General features: G+C 33.5%; 1 protein-coding gene across 4 annotated transcripts in view; it reads right to left on the bottom strand.

The window, feature by feature from the left end:
• The window catches only part of LOC108744662 (band 3 anion transport protein), a 195,232-nt gene that overhangs the window by 150,586 nt on the left and 30,866 nt on the right, over window positions 1-13,780 (bottom strand). The window contains exon 1 of one of the 4 annotated variants that reach the window (XM_025974742.1): window positions 6,970-7,051. The exons of 2 other annotated variants lie outside the window; for them this stretch is intronic. The gene's annotated coding sequence lies outside the window, so the exon portion shown is untranslated. Of the gene's footprint in view, window positions 1-5,171; window positions 5,199-6,969; window positions 7,052-13,780 lie in introns of those variants that run through there. One more of the 4 variants, XM_025974744.1, reaches the window with a different exon arrangement.

Raw genomic sequence — 13,780 nt, 5'->3', positions numbered from 1 at the left:
CAGAGTTCATCAATATACATCAGTAAGCACGGTTCTCAATAATACGCGTTTAGTTATTTAAGTTACAATAGTTGTACATATTTTTAATTGTGAATAGTCTCGATCCTTTAATAATAAAACTAGTAAAAAAAAAAGGTGTAAATTTTATTAAAGGAAAAATCATCAACTAGCTGTACAATATTAAGTTGGCGTACAGCAGAAGCTGGTATAAGTTAAACACCGACTATCCTGCTTCAACACGGCCACTCCCTCTAATTTTTCATCTCCTATCTTTATATTCGCTCTTTCCCTACCTTTCCTTCCCTTATTTTTGTTTTACTTTGATTTATTTTCATACAGTACTGTTTTGTCAATACCGCTTCCATTTTATTTAAACCTATCTCTAACTCCTCCTTGCTAAATGTTAATACCGCTATATCATCTGCAAATTTAAGCATACTAATCATTTGCCCCTGTATATCTATCCCTACAGTTATACTGTCTTTAATAATGCTGATCGCGTCTTCAATGTATAGATGACAAACAGCGATGATAGTGTGCATCCCTGTCTGACTCCCTTCTTAATATTTACTTTTCTACGTTGCAGCCCCATCTCTATAACTGCCTCTTTGTCTTTATACAAACTAATTATCACTCTATCTCTGTAACTAATCCCTACATTTTCAAGTATATTTAACATCTTGTCCCATTTAACATTATCAAAAGCTTTTTCTAAATCTACAAATCCTATGTACGCCTTCTTTCTTTTTTTTTATCGTTTTCTCTTTACTTGATTAAATGATTCTTTTACAATGAAAAGAACTAAAACAGTCATCTATTGTATAGTCTTTTTAAGCCTTTAATTTTGTGAAAATAACGTTCGTATCTTTTTGGGACAGACATTACAAATTAAATTATCACTAGAGTTTTGAAAACTGAAAATTAACTGGTCGTTTTTGCAAATAAATTCGAGAGTACTTATAAATAACACTTTATTTTTGTTGAAACAATATAATATCGTTTATTTTGTAAATATGTACTGTGTAATATAAAAAAAAAATCAGCACGACAGTGTTTACTTAACTTATTAAAAGACACTTCAATCATCACATGTACTAAAATATGTATGTAGTTCATATAAATTTATCAAAACAAATAATAGTTTTTACTGTTTAATTAGCTATTTTTATTTTGTGATTAATGACGAAAATCGCGACCAAAAGCGTTCTAATTTCTCGTAATCGGAACATGAAATATGAAAGCCTACATTTCCTGCTGTAATTGGTAACCCCAATCTAACTAACACGTTAGCGAGTTGTTGCTGGATGGATTTTCATTCCTTATTTAGATCAAAAATAGGTATAGAACGTAGAAAACAAATTGAATAACCTTCGATCAGGTCTTTAATAATTTTGGTGTTACCATTACTGATGTTGAAGATTACTAATTTCTTCAAGTATAATAATTTACTTTGAAAACAGTAAGAATTCTAAGATTAAACGAGTACATTTTGTGGTCTGTTGTTACAGACGATGAATTAATTAAAATTAAACGAGAAGCGCTACAACGTACGCAACGCAACTAAAACAGAAAAAGGTTTCTTAATTGCTTTAAATGACAATGACCGCAGTGCATACATAACAAACGAACTCCGGCTAGTATAAAGTTTTAAGATTAGTACGAAAATGAGAGAGAATATTTAACGGAATATCACTATCTTTACTGGGCCTTAATCCTTTTATTTAGAAATTTTTTAAAATTACAAACAAGCTTCTAATAACCCCGTAGCAGTGATAAGTCTGTCTATCTGTTTAGTTTGTTCTTCCTATCTCCAAATTTTAAATTAATAACTTAATTTCAATCATCGTAAGACCACTAAGAGTTACGGTGAAACTCAAACGTATAAATTAAAACAAAACTACATTTTGTTCTTTAAAACTAAATCAAAGTTGAAAAGTAATGATGCTTTGAAAGATATTTTCATACTAATTGTGTGACTAAGTTCGGCTATTGTAGATGCCAAAAAATCAAGATGGTAAGGCATCTGAAGAAAAACAATTTAAATGGACGGCGATCTCAGTTTTACATAACCCTTAGATGGGACAAATTAAAATGTATGAGATGAAGAACCGAGAGACACAGAATAGACGCTTTGTGAGATATTTCTATGCTTGCAACGCGTTGTTGCTATACTTCATTTACTTTCTCTAGCGATGTGCCCCTTCCAATGTCTTGGATGCGCGCTGGCAAAATCGTAGGTAGGGAGAAAAAAACTCATTATACTCTCGACTCTTGTTCATTAAACATACTTTTTCATACAGTACCTGCCAAAAGTTTTGTTCAATCATGAATAGTAGTGCGAGTCGAAAACAAGCGTTAAAGCCTTTAATATGTCTTCAAATATAAATAAACATCTCGTTGATATTTTCAGTAGTAAATGGTACCAATAACAGCACATTTGAGCAATGCAATTGTAGTAAATAAAATGGTCAATTTTTCCGTGCAGTACTGTACGGATTATACGCTCCTCACCGGTTAAGAGTTTGGTCGAGAGTTGTCTCCTTCCTCTTCTGGCCTAGCGCTGTTCTTTTCTACTTTGCGCCGGTCAACTTGAAGGTCACATCGCTACAGAAAGTAAACGAAGTATAGCAACAAAATTTTAACGCAGTGATCAATTTTGGCTAGTGCAGATGTCGATAAATCAAGAACTAAGGCACTTTACATGGCTCAATGCCGAAATAACCGATGTATCTTTACGTACTGAACAGCATGTAGATTCTTCGTGTGATACCACTCTGTTTTATATTGTTCTATTGGCGTATTACCTCTCTCGATTTTTCAGGGTGCTTTAAAAATTTCCTCAAATAACTCCCCAACGCTTTATATTTTATTGAACAATCGCTCATTTTCGTCGGAATAAACGATGATCTGTCGATTTATTTTAGCACCTTCTGAATCAATCTATCTACAATCTTACTGCGACCACGGGACACCTCCAAGCAGATACAAAATATTAATCGAAAATCGATGCAAAATGCGTTTACGACTTATTAAAATGTTACAACAGTAACGAAAGGCGCCGGTTTTCGCCTGACAGCACAATCGTTTTTTGATTCCACCCGGTCACGAGGATAGCCGTGAATCAGCGCAATCTCACAAACAATGAAATTCTATCACATGATCGGTCTAGTTTCATTTACATCCGAACGAAAAAAAAAGGACAAAAAGTCCCGCCAAAACCGCAACTACTTGTTTCGAGAATAACAATAGGTGCAAAAATAAAACATGACTTGAACTTGTGCACACAATAACACGTAGATATTTAATTATGATTGTAGAAGAGAGGGGAAATACACAGCCCTTTGCACGTGATGGAAATGTTTATGCAATAATTGAATCGTTGAAGGTTAGGTTTAACACTCCATAAAAAAAATAGTTTGACGAAAACAATAAAGTAAGGAATATGGGGGGAATATCAAGCAATAGGAACGCTTACTATCATTATCATCAATATTATCATAGGGTTGTCAGTACGAAGACCGGTTGGACACGCACCTCTATTTCTACCTATATTGGACCAGTTTACAATATTTTCCAAAAACTATAACGTTAATGCACTGCAATTATCTAGAAGTGGGGTTCCACTCCAAATGGGGTCCCAAAACATTGTAAGAACCAACTTTCTGGGGCCCCTAAATAACAAATTTAAGCTGAGAGAGAGCAGTTTAATTAATAAAAAAAACAAGCTTTCCTAAAAAAACATGTCTTCTTTCAAAATTTTTTCATTATTAGTTAAACATCTGGTCCATTTTATGCGTAAATGTTTGTGGCCAATAAACATTAGATTACAAAATGACTATACATGTACCAATCAACACCGACAACTTAACTCCAATTGTAAAGAAATAAACAAAAAAATTTTGGCAAAAATAATGAAAAAATTTTGACAAAAATAATGAAAAAATTTTGAAAAAATCAAGCTTTTGTTAAGGAAAATATGTTTTCTTTTATTAATTAAACAGCTCTTCTTAACCTCAAAATTTGTAGTCCCAGAAAGTAGGTACTTTTAGGACCAGTTTTGGGGTGGAGTCCCATTTCTAAATTATTACCTATCCCACTAATATCTCTAACTATTTGAGAACAGTAATCTAATCTAAGTCTTCTTCTTCTTCTGCTCTTTGCACCCATTTCTGCTTCTAATCTCTAATGTCTCTTACTTGACCATTATGCTTTAGAAGGTGTACCACCAAAATTTTTTTTTTAATTTCCTATTGACCCCCCACGTTCAAAATTTATTTATTTACGTTATGCACACAACTTAATCGGTCCAGTAGATTCGAAGCAAATTGACTATGACAGACGGACAGACAGACACACGAGTGATCCTATAAAGGTTTCGTTTTTCATTCGGACGCACGGAACCCTAAAACTAATTTTTTAATTGTAACATTGTAATTATACGCATTGGGGAATGATTTTTAGGGGGAAACTCAAAACATATTCGGAAAAAGCGAGAAAAATCTTCGAGACTCGATTCCAAATATTGCCGTGGTTCCTCACGACCAAGGTAAGTTGAAATCTTTAGTTTAACACATGACAATATTTTTAAAAAATATTCGTCAAAAAGGATCAAGTATTTTGATTAATGTTTAACTTTTCTTTAATTGTTAACAAAAATACGCATCTACATTTAATGAAAGGTAAATAAAAAAAATCGGTTGTCTGTAAAGTCGGTTTACTGATGATAATTGAACGTGACAACGTCACAAGAAAATACTGATAGAATGGTTTCATTTTTCAAAAGAAAATTTTAATTTTATTTGTTTGATAGATATTTTGTATGGATATAGAGGAGGTAAATGGAAATGTATTATTGTATAGCAGCTGTCCACGCGGACGCATCGCTCACTCAAGTAGGAGAGAGACAGATGTCGAACGCTGCCGAACGCGGAAGCCGATTGTGCCTCTTTGTCGCTCGTTCCGCGCTCTCGCTTGCACTTCAAGACTTAAATGGAACGCCTCAGAGCGAGGTAACGCCGCATGAGTCATGTTTTTTCGTGCATGCAGCCGGCTCCATCGAATTATAAGACGTTGTCACGTCAAAAAAAAAGGATATTTCGTTATTAAAATCTAAAAACATAACTCCAAAGCAAACAAGCACTCACATAATAGTGAATGCTACAAGGACTTACCACTGAATGTGGGTTCGTTACTGTTCAACAAGGTCCTTTTTAATAAAGGATACCACTAGTCAAACTGAACCCACAGCGTAGCAATTTGTATGTGACAGAGACATTCAAAGGAGTAGCTTGTGATTGATAATGATATCTTTTTTATTACGATTAAAAACATAATCAGTAGCAGTAAGCCATTTGAATATTTCTGAGATTAGACTCAGACAGTTGGATAAGAAAACATAAAAGGTACTTAGAGTATCTTTTTTTTTAAGTACACCAAATTATACGTACCTACATACATATTTTGTTTATCTTTACGTATTAGCTTGTTGGTACACGTACATGATAACAAATTTTGTGTAATTGTACCCAGTAACATGTTTGTTTACGTACGTTTTGTTTAATTTCATGTGTATGTATCATACTTAAAAATGATTGTTACCTTTAATCGATCGATTAAAAATATCAAGCGTCTTTTCAAACTGAACTGCTTCCAAGTTATAGATAAGTCGACATCTTTTGTTGCAAATTAGAAAAGAAATTTTTTTCACTGATTGATCAGGGTTTTGGAATCATATTTTCATTTTAATTTTAAGTAATAAATAATTGTTAAAAAATTGACAAATTGGCAATTGTCAATAGCAAGAGTTATTTATGAAAAATATCAACAAAGTATTTAGCAAAAAATCCAATTAGCTGATCGAATAGACCAATATAGGTACATATTTAGAAAGGAATTAAATAAATAGAATTATCAGATCGAAACTTTTCATTTTTTCAAAATTTGTTTTCAAACGCAACACAAAAACGACAACATCTAATTTATCTTGCACATATCTAACCGAAATTCTTTAAAAATTTGTTTAGTTTCTGAATATTCATTTTTTCTAACGACATTCGATGCATTATTCGTAATCTAAACAATAAAAATGCAACACTTATTTTTCGACAAAAAATTTAAATTATGTAAGTATAGATATTTCCAAAATTTTTTTTAAGGTTCCATACCCGAAAATTGAAAAAGGAACCCTTGTAGTATTACTTTGCTGTCCGTTTTTTTTTTTTTCATAGTTCGAAGCAGAGTCATGTCATGTTAGGATTTTCCCCTTATTGCCTTCTGGCTCGTATTCTTTTGTTGTACACCAGGTATTGGTGTTGGCACCAGAACAATTTTTCGATTTTGTCACATAATTTAGAATTAGTTACGTTTTGCCCTTCTTCTTAATTCATATTTTCTTCCTTGTGCCTGTAGTTGTAATCCGTTATTTCATATCTAATAATTCATTTGTAAATAAAGTCTATATATACATATAGTGTTTTATATCGAGTTTCATTCGCTCCAACATTTATTTTCCGACAAAAATTGTTATTATGTAAGTATAGATATTTCCCAAAATTGTTTTTACAGTTTCATACCCCAGAAGGGAGAAAGGAACCCTTATAGGATTACGTTGCCGTCCGTTTTTTTTGCCAAGATCCATTTTCTCCAGAAACTCGTGGAGGTATCAAGTTGAAGTTTTAATATATTTGTAGTTACATCACAAAAAAAATATTTCTCAATTGTACAAGTTTGTATCGAACCGTCGGTGCGCGAATCCAACTTGCGTTTGGTCAGTTTTATTTTTTTAAAAAAACTATCAAAATTTTAATTACACGCGGAGCTTGTATCAATGACAAATAATAAATGCAAACTAAAAATAAAACCGTTTTTGTTACTCATTAAATGGTTTAAAATTGTAATACATTAATTTTAATGTTGTTAGCAGCTAAAATAATTTTTTATTACATATAATTAACTGATTAGATCACTCACATAGTTATGGAAGACAACTGCTTTCACATGTCACAGCTCTCGTTGCAACTAACGAAAGCTCAGCGAAAAATTTTTAGCAACCGCGTGCAAAACGCATCGGAAAACGTAACAAGTAAACCGTTTCGTTCAAAGCGCATAATTCCTCGAAGAAAATAATTCCTGCCATTTCAAAACATTAGATAATCACCGACAGAATTGTTGTTTGTTTCTTCGATATATCGAGTTACTTACCTGCTTGCTCCTCCGTATCACATTGCAATTCACTCAATTATTGTGCAGTAAATCAAAACAAAAACACAACGGTTTTTGTTTTGTTTTTGATATTGTACGATTCAAATGTCAATTTCCTGAAATTTGTCAAAAGAAACTTGAGGCGTTTGTTTGACTTTACTTTGGATAGTATCGCACGTTGTCATCCCATTTGATCACATCCCACATAACCGAAAATTTATAGCCCACTATCGGTTAATTTAAACTTTATCGTGATTAGGGTTGTAACCCGTACTTTATTATAAAGTATTGTACTCTATTTCGACTGTGCGTACGTTATACTTTACAAGACACATAAAGTACGCAAAAATACTTTACGTATTTAAGGCCTTAAGTAAACATCGTAATTTTGTAAGCGATTATTCGAAACTCAGAGTATTTTTACATCAATAATATTGCACAGAAAAATGGCAAGCCATATTTAAGGAACAACCTGATTTCCCAAATCTATTCAAAGTAATGTCACATTTGCTATCCGTTCCGACCACTTCAGCGTTTACAGAAAGAGTATTCTCTGATATCAACGCAAAGTGACGGGACGACAGGAATAAAGCTTCATTAAAACTAATTAAAAATGAACTTTGAGTTTACTTAAATCTTTGTTTGCCGTGTTTAGAGGCTATTAATGTATTTAAGAGCAACAGCAATTTGTTACTGGCTGCTAGGTGTAACAAAAAATATGTTTTTACAAACAAAAACTAAAATACTTTATTTTTATGATGAGTACTTTTTTTTTAACCTTTTGGTCGAGAAATACTTTATGTAAAGCCTGAAAAGGTGGCAACCCTAATCGTGATCCATGTTATCAAAATATTAGATCGGATTCAAGTGAAAATATAATCAATATTAGATTTGAGCTTTATTATGTTATGTTAGACTGTTGTATTAGGTTGTTAGTTTATTTTTTTTCAAATTTTTCATTTGCAATTTGCGCTTTCAATCCTGCGTCTCAACCAAAAAAACTTTTCTTTTGTTCTAGAAGACCATCCCTACAGTCTTCATCCATTTTTCACTTCCATTTCCAATTTTTACCTCCACCCCTGCGCCATCACGTCTCCACTACAACCTAGAAGTACTTATTTACTGTTCTAGGTTCAAGGCTACCTTCCAACACTTTTCTCTTTCAAATACCTGCATTACAGTAACCCGATAGGATCTAAGGTAAAAATGAACCGGATAGAGATTTTACCGGGTACTTAACCGCATTAAGTCGTTTAAACACTAAACCAATGAAATTTTAATTCTTGGTTGACACATTCAATGACTAAAGTCTGCAAGGTGTCAAAATAGTTATCGCAGTTATCGTTACTCAAAACTTGATATACCAAAAAGCAAAAGAAATTATTATAACAGTTCAACCCTACTGATGTATTCTTGTTCAGGAGAAAAAGTATCAATGCGATCAACATCATTAAAGACAGTACAGCTGTAGGGATAGATAAACAGAGGCAAAAGATTAGTATGCTTAGATTTGCAGATGATATAGCAGTAGTAACATCTAGCAAGGAGGAGTTAGAGATAGCTTTAAACAAAATGGAAGCGGTATTGACAAAACAGTAGTGTATGAAAATAAATAAAAGAGAAACAAATACTGGTATGCAAGGGAAAAAAATAGGGAAAGAGCTAATATAACGATAGAAGAGTAGATTAGAAGAAGTGGCTGATTTAGGCATCATATAAGTCAGGATGGAAGGAGTAGTAGGGATATAAAGCAGAGGATAACGCAGAGTCAAGTCGTCTTCAATTAAAAAAAGTCACTTCTGTGCTCGCGAACGGTTAATTTAGAAATTTGAGAAGGATTGTTAAAGGTGTGTGTTCGGGGCGCGGTGCTGTATGGGTGCGAAACATGGACGGTGAAGCGACGAAAAAGAAAAGGTTAGAAGCGTTCGCAATATGGTGTTACAGGCGGATGATGAGGATATCGTGGATAGAGAAGGTTAAGAATGAAGAGCTATTAGAAGGAAAATGAGAACAGAGGATTCTATGAAAGTCAATAAAAAATAGGCGGGATAGATTGGTAGGACATCTTCTCAAGCATAAAGGTCTAGTCCAGTCAGTCTATGAGGGTTTTTGTTATACTTATTAAATTATTATAGTTGGTATTTTTCTTCCTCCTGGTAGAATTACCCCTGTCATTATCCAGTATCCGGTCGGACTATAAAAACCGGGTATCTGGCCCACCCCTAATGTAAACCTGCTGGTAGCGGCCCTATTTGTTGTTAGTTTCATGCTTTCACACTAAAATATGCGCAGATAATTTTTCCCAGCTTTTTCAAACTTCAGATATATCATTAGATACCTAGATACTATTCAATATACCACAGATTACTTGAGCTTATAGATTTAATTTTAATTCAATTAGATGAAGATTTACGAAGTAATATACAATTCTGTTAAAATAGGACGTAGTACACGTTGTTTACCTTTTGAATTTATCTCACGATAAGGTGAAATGAATGTCATGTTTGTTAGGATCTTATCCTTCGGTTAAGTGGGATACGGTCAAATGAGATTTGGATGACTGCAAAATTTGGCAACTACTTTCACTATTACTTTACTTTTTCAAATATTGTTACGTATGCGAAATTGCGTTAAAGTAAGAAAAAAATAAGTCTATATAAAAACGCACCCATTAAAAAAAATATAAGCTGAAGATCCTGGAAATAACTGAAGCGATTTACACTTGTGATAACTGGAAATTGCCTCGAAAACACCAACGAGCTTTCAAATAAGATGTAATATTAAAATCAATAAAAAATTACTTTTTTCGCAAGACAGGTTTTCCCAAAATGGGATAATACCAGAGGATAACGCGCACAAAAAACCCGTGAGGATTTGCCGTTCGCCCAGGGTGAATTGCTTGTGACGTTCTTCACAACTTATTCACGAAAGAAGCGATTTTTTTATTATTCCTAAAAAAAACTTCCGGAGTCGTGTATGACTTCATTTATCGCGCGCGAATTAACCCTATGAATTAGCCGTACGCGCTAAGCGAATTAGTCTTAGAGTGGGGCATTTTTTCGCGGTAGAATTCCACAATTAATTCACGAAAAGAGTGATTTGTTGATTTTCCGTAGGGGTTTACGACGTTGTCGTTTGCCCAGAATGCTCCGACTTATTCTCTCGCAGCAAAACACTCTTCGGGAATGGGTAATACTTAGCGAAAGTCTGGAGTGAATTTCGCAACAAATTGACGTCAATGTTTTTGATTCGGGCGAGTTACCTTAGCTAACTTTATATTATATATAACAAATTTGCATATTTAAATTCAAAATTTGGAGATTTCGTTACGATGATATTAATGTACATTTTAATTTCAATCATTTAAATTTTTTGTGAATAAACAACGTCAAAAATATTGTAGTACCCAACGCACAATATTGCTGCAAATTAACATCGCCATTTGCGAAAACTAAATAGTTTAATTAAGTAAACAATTTCGACGTAAATTAAACTGGCAATCTAATAATGAAGACTAAATTATTAAATACAATAATATTAAATTATTGTGAAAATTTTGATATAATAATAATACAAACCATTTAGTTTTGAATGAAAGTATGCACCTATTTATAGGTTAACCTTCCTTTTAAGAACTTGATTTTTTTTTGTTATGAATTACTGTTACCTTGGCTTAAGAGCAATAATGACACATCACACTAAACCGCAAATCACATTTAATTGGAACTTGTTCTCGTGGTACACAAAATTATTTTTTAATTTGATAGTAGGTAATTACCGACTGGGTGCCCTTTAGCGGGCAGCCTTCCATTCTTGTTTGATCTCTATGGTAACGTAAATAGTTCAATGTTTTAATCGTAAAGACTATATTACATACTATATCTATGTGTATATAATCTCAAAGAATTTTTCAGAATTGACTACACTTTTTTCGAGAATGAATTAACAATTAAATGGTCTATATATGTGTATTTACGCATCATATGTACTATACATAAAAATTATAGATAGGTTGGTAGGACACCTTAGGCATGAAGGGCAAGTTAGAGATATATTAAGAGGCAGAAACAGTTACTTTAGAAATTTGAAAAGGTGCATGACTGAAGCACGACTCCGTACGGGTGCGAAATGTGAACGGTGATGGCGACAGAAAAAGATGTGCCAAAATTGTAGGCGAATGATGGGGGCACAGTGGATAGAGAAAACTAGAAATGAGAAAATTTTAGAAGGAGTAGGAGAACCAAGGGCGCTGTGGAAATCAATAAGTTATAGGCGAGATAAGTTGATGGCACACCTTCTCAGGTATGAAGGGCTAGTTAGAGGCATCTTAGAAGCAGAAACAGCAATCAAGAGAAGCAGAGGTAGATCTAGATTAAATCTAATCTACTGTTCACAAGTAGTGAAGGATGTGGGATGTTCTAATTTTAGGGAAATGCGAAGATTAACTGAAGACAGGAAAGAGTGAAAGTGTCTAACCAGTGTGAAGAACCAGACTAAAGACCTGATGATGATAATAAGCTTCTGTTTTCACGATGAGAAAAAAAAATACGAAAATCTATCAAGAGCAGGGTCTCCATTATGTTAAACTAGCGAAAAAATAAGTATGATTTCGGAGGTAGGCAGGTCTAGGTCGTAGTCAGCCCTGCGAATTCTACAGCAACTGCTACCCTAGACAAAAGTTTTCAGTCTCTCAGTCTTTCAGCGTGTCTGAGAGCGTCTCTCACAGTCTTTCAGTTATTGCCTAGGTGTTTTTATGGATCTCTAACAGTCTCTGCATCTCTCGAACGATAAAATTGTTAATTCAGAGATTCGAGTCTCTCGTTCAGAGACTCTAAACAGTTTTTTTGACAGTCTCTCGACAGTCTCTCTCAGCGACACCAGAGAGACTCGATGAGAGACGGAGACTCGAGTCTCAATTTCAAAGACTCTGAGAGACTGAACATTTTTATCTCGGGTAGGTATTTGGACTCAGTAGCTTTATCAGAGCGTATAATTGCAAAATATGTTTGTAACGTGATTTTGCGAAGACATTCTGTACAATATTATCATTACACTATGACATAAAAATAATAGAGGAATGCGGGTTTTAAAGCAAGGCCACTGCGGGATTTCAAGTGCCATTACAGGACTGTCTTGCAGAATGCGGGACGATTAATTTCCTTAGCGTTGACACAGGAGTAGTTGAACAATGGATAGTTTTGTAAAGATGCGTTTTTTACCACATTTAAAATTAATTTTGAGACTCGGCGAGTCTCTTGAAACAAGTATCGGATTCGGGAATCAATGTCATGGTCTATGGAATTTTGAAGTTCCAAATTGCTATCAGCACCTGCCAAATCACCACTTATGGTACCTTATGGTAGCAAGGAACTACGAAATTCTATGAATTACGACAAAACAGCCCGCAAAATAATATCGCATTGATATACGCCAGCTGTGTAAAACTGAAAACTATCAGATTACAATGTGTAAAAAATAGGGTTGTAAATATTTTGAAATAAAACGATTGATGTTGATTTTAAATCAGTAAAATTATTTGCAACTCTATTTTGACTCTGATATTTCACGGTAAACATACTATTTTGGCATCAGTGTCTTTTTTTCAATTAAAACGGGTGACAAAGACAAATAAGGACGCATACAGAAGAATTAATTAACTCAATCAATCTTAATCTAAGAATCAAAAAGAAAAATATGAATCATACTTAATCTTTGCAGCTGGTGATATAGTGCAAACGCCACTATTAGTCTCTGCCTCCAAGATTTTCTTAAAAAATATTTTATAGTTAAGTAAATGTAGAAAATTAAATAGGTACTAGAAAAATGTATTTTGAAAATACGTATTTTGCATTTAGCATTTAAAATACAAAAGGGAAATCTACTTTGTATTTTACATTTGAAATAACAAATCAAAAAGGTATTTGTATTTTATATTTAAATACTTTTAAAAAGCATTTTGCACATCTCTACCTATAATGCGCCGGTGTTAAGAGATAAGATTATTAAGTAGGAGTAGTTGAACAATAGATAATTTTGTAAAGATATGTTTTTTACTACTTTTAAAATTGAGATTGAAACTCGCTGAGTTTTGAACCGGGTATCCAGAATCGAATCCAGGATCCTACCTGGACCGAGTATTCAGAAACGAAAAACCCTAGCGGCTATTGTATACGTAAAACACCTTCGATTAAAAGTAAAGCTTGTATTAGTTCATGTTTAGATTTATCTCTTTTAAACCAACTGACAAGCACCAAGACTGTCAAAAATTTTTACGGATTATAGGAAGCGGCCGTATAATTTCCGAACATTTGACAATATTAACAACAACACAAAAACTACAACCGCAGAATACTAAATACAAATAACCTATTTACTGCCAGACATGTCATACACGGTACAAACACGCCAGTTTGTGGGAAAACAAATAAAAATTAGTCATTGTTTGCAGCTGGTCATAAAATTAACGTTGGAAATTGGCAAGCACAATAATAAACGAAATTAGTGTTATAAGGGAAATACTTGCACAAAAATGCATTATACGCAAAATTACATATGCATATACATATATGTATACACGTTT

This window comes from Agrilus planipennis, unplaced genomic scaffold (assembly GCF_000699045.2).
Source record: "Agrilus planipennis isolate EAB-ADULT unplaced genomic scaffold, Apla_2.0 scaffold16, whole genome shotgun sequence".
NCBI classification, from domain to species: Eukaryota; Metazoa; Arthropoda; class Insecta; order Coleoptera; family Buprestidae; genus Agrilus; species Agrilus planipennis.
This window is presented reverse-complemented; position numbering and strand designations above follow the sequence as displayed.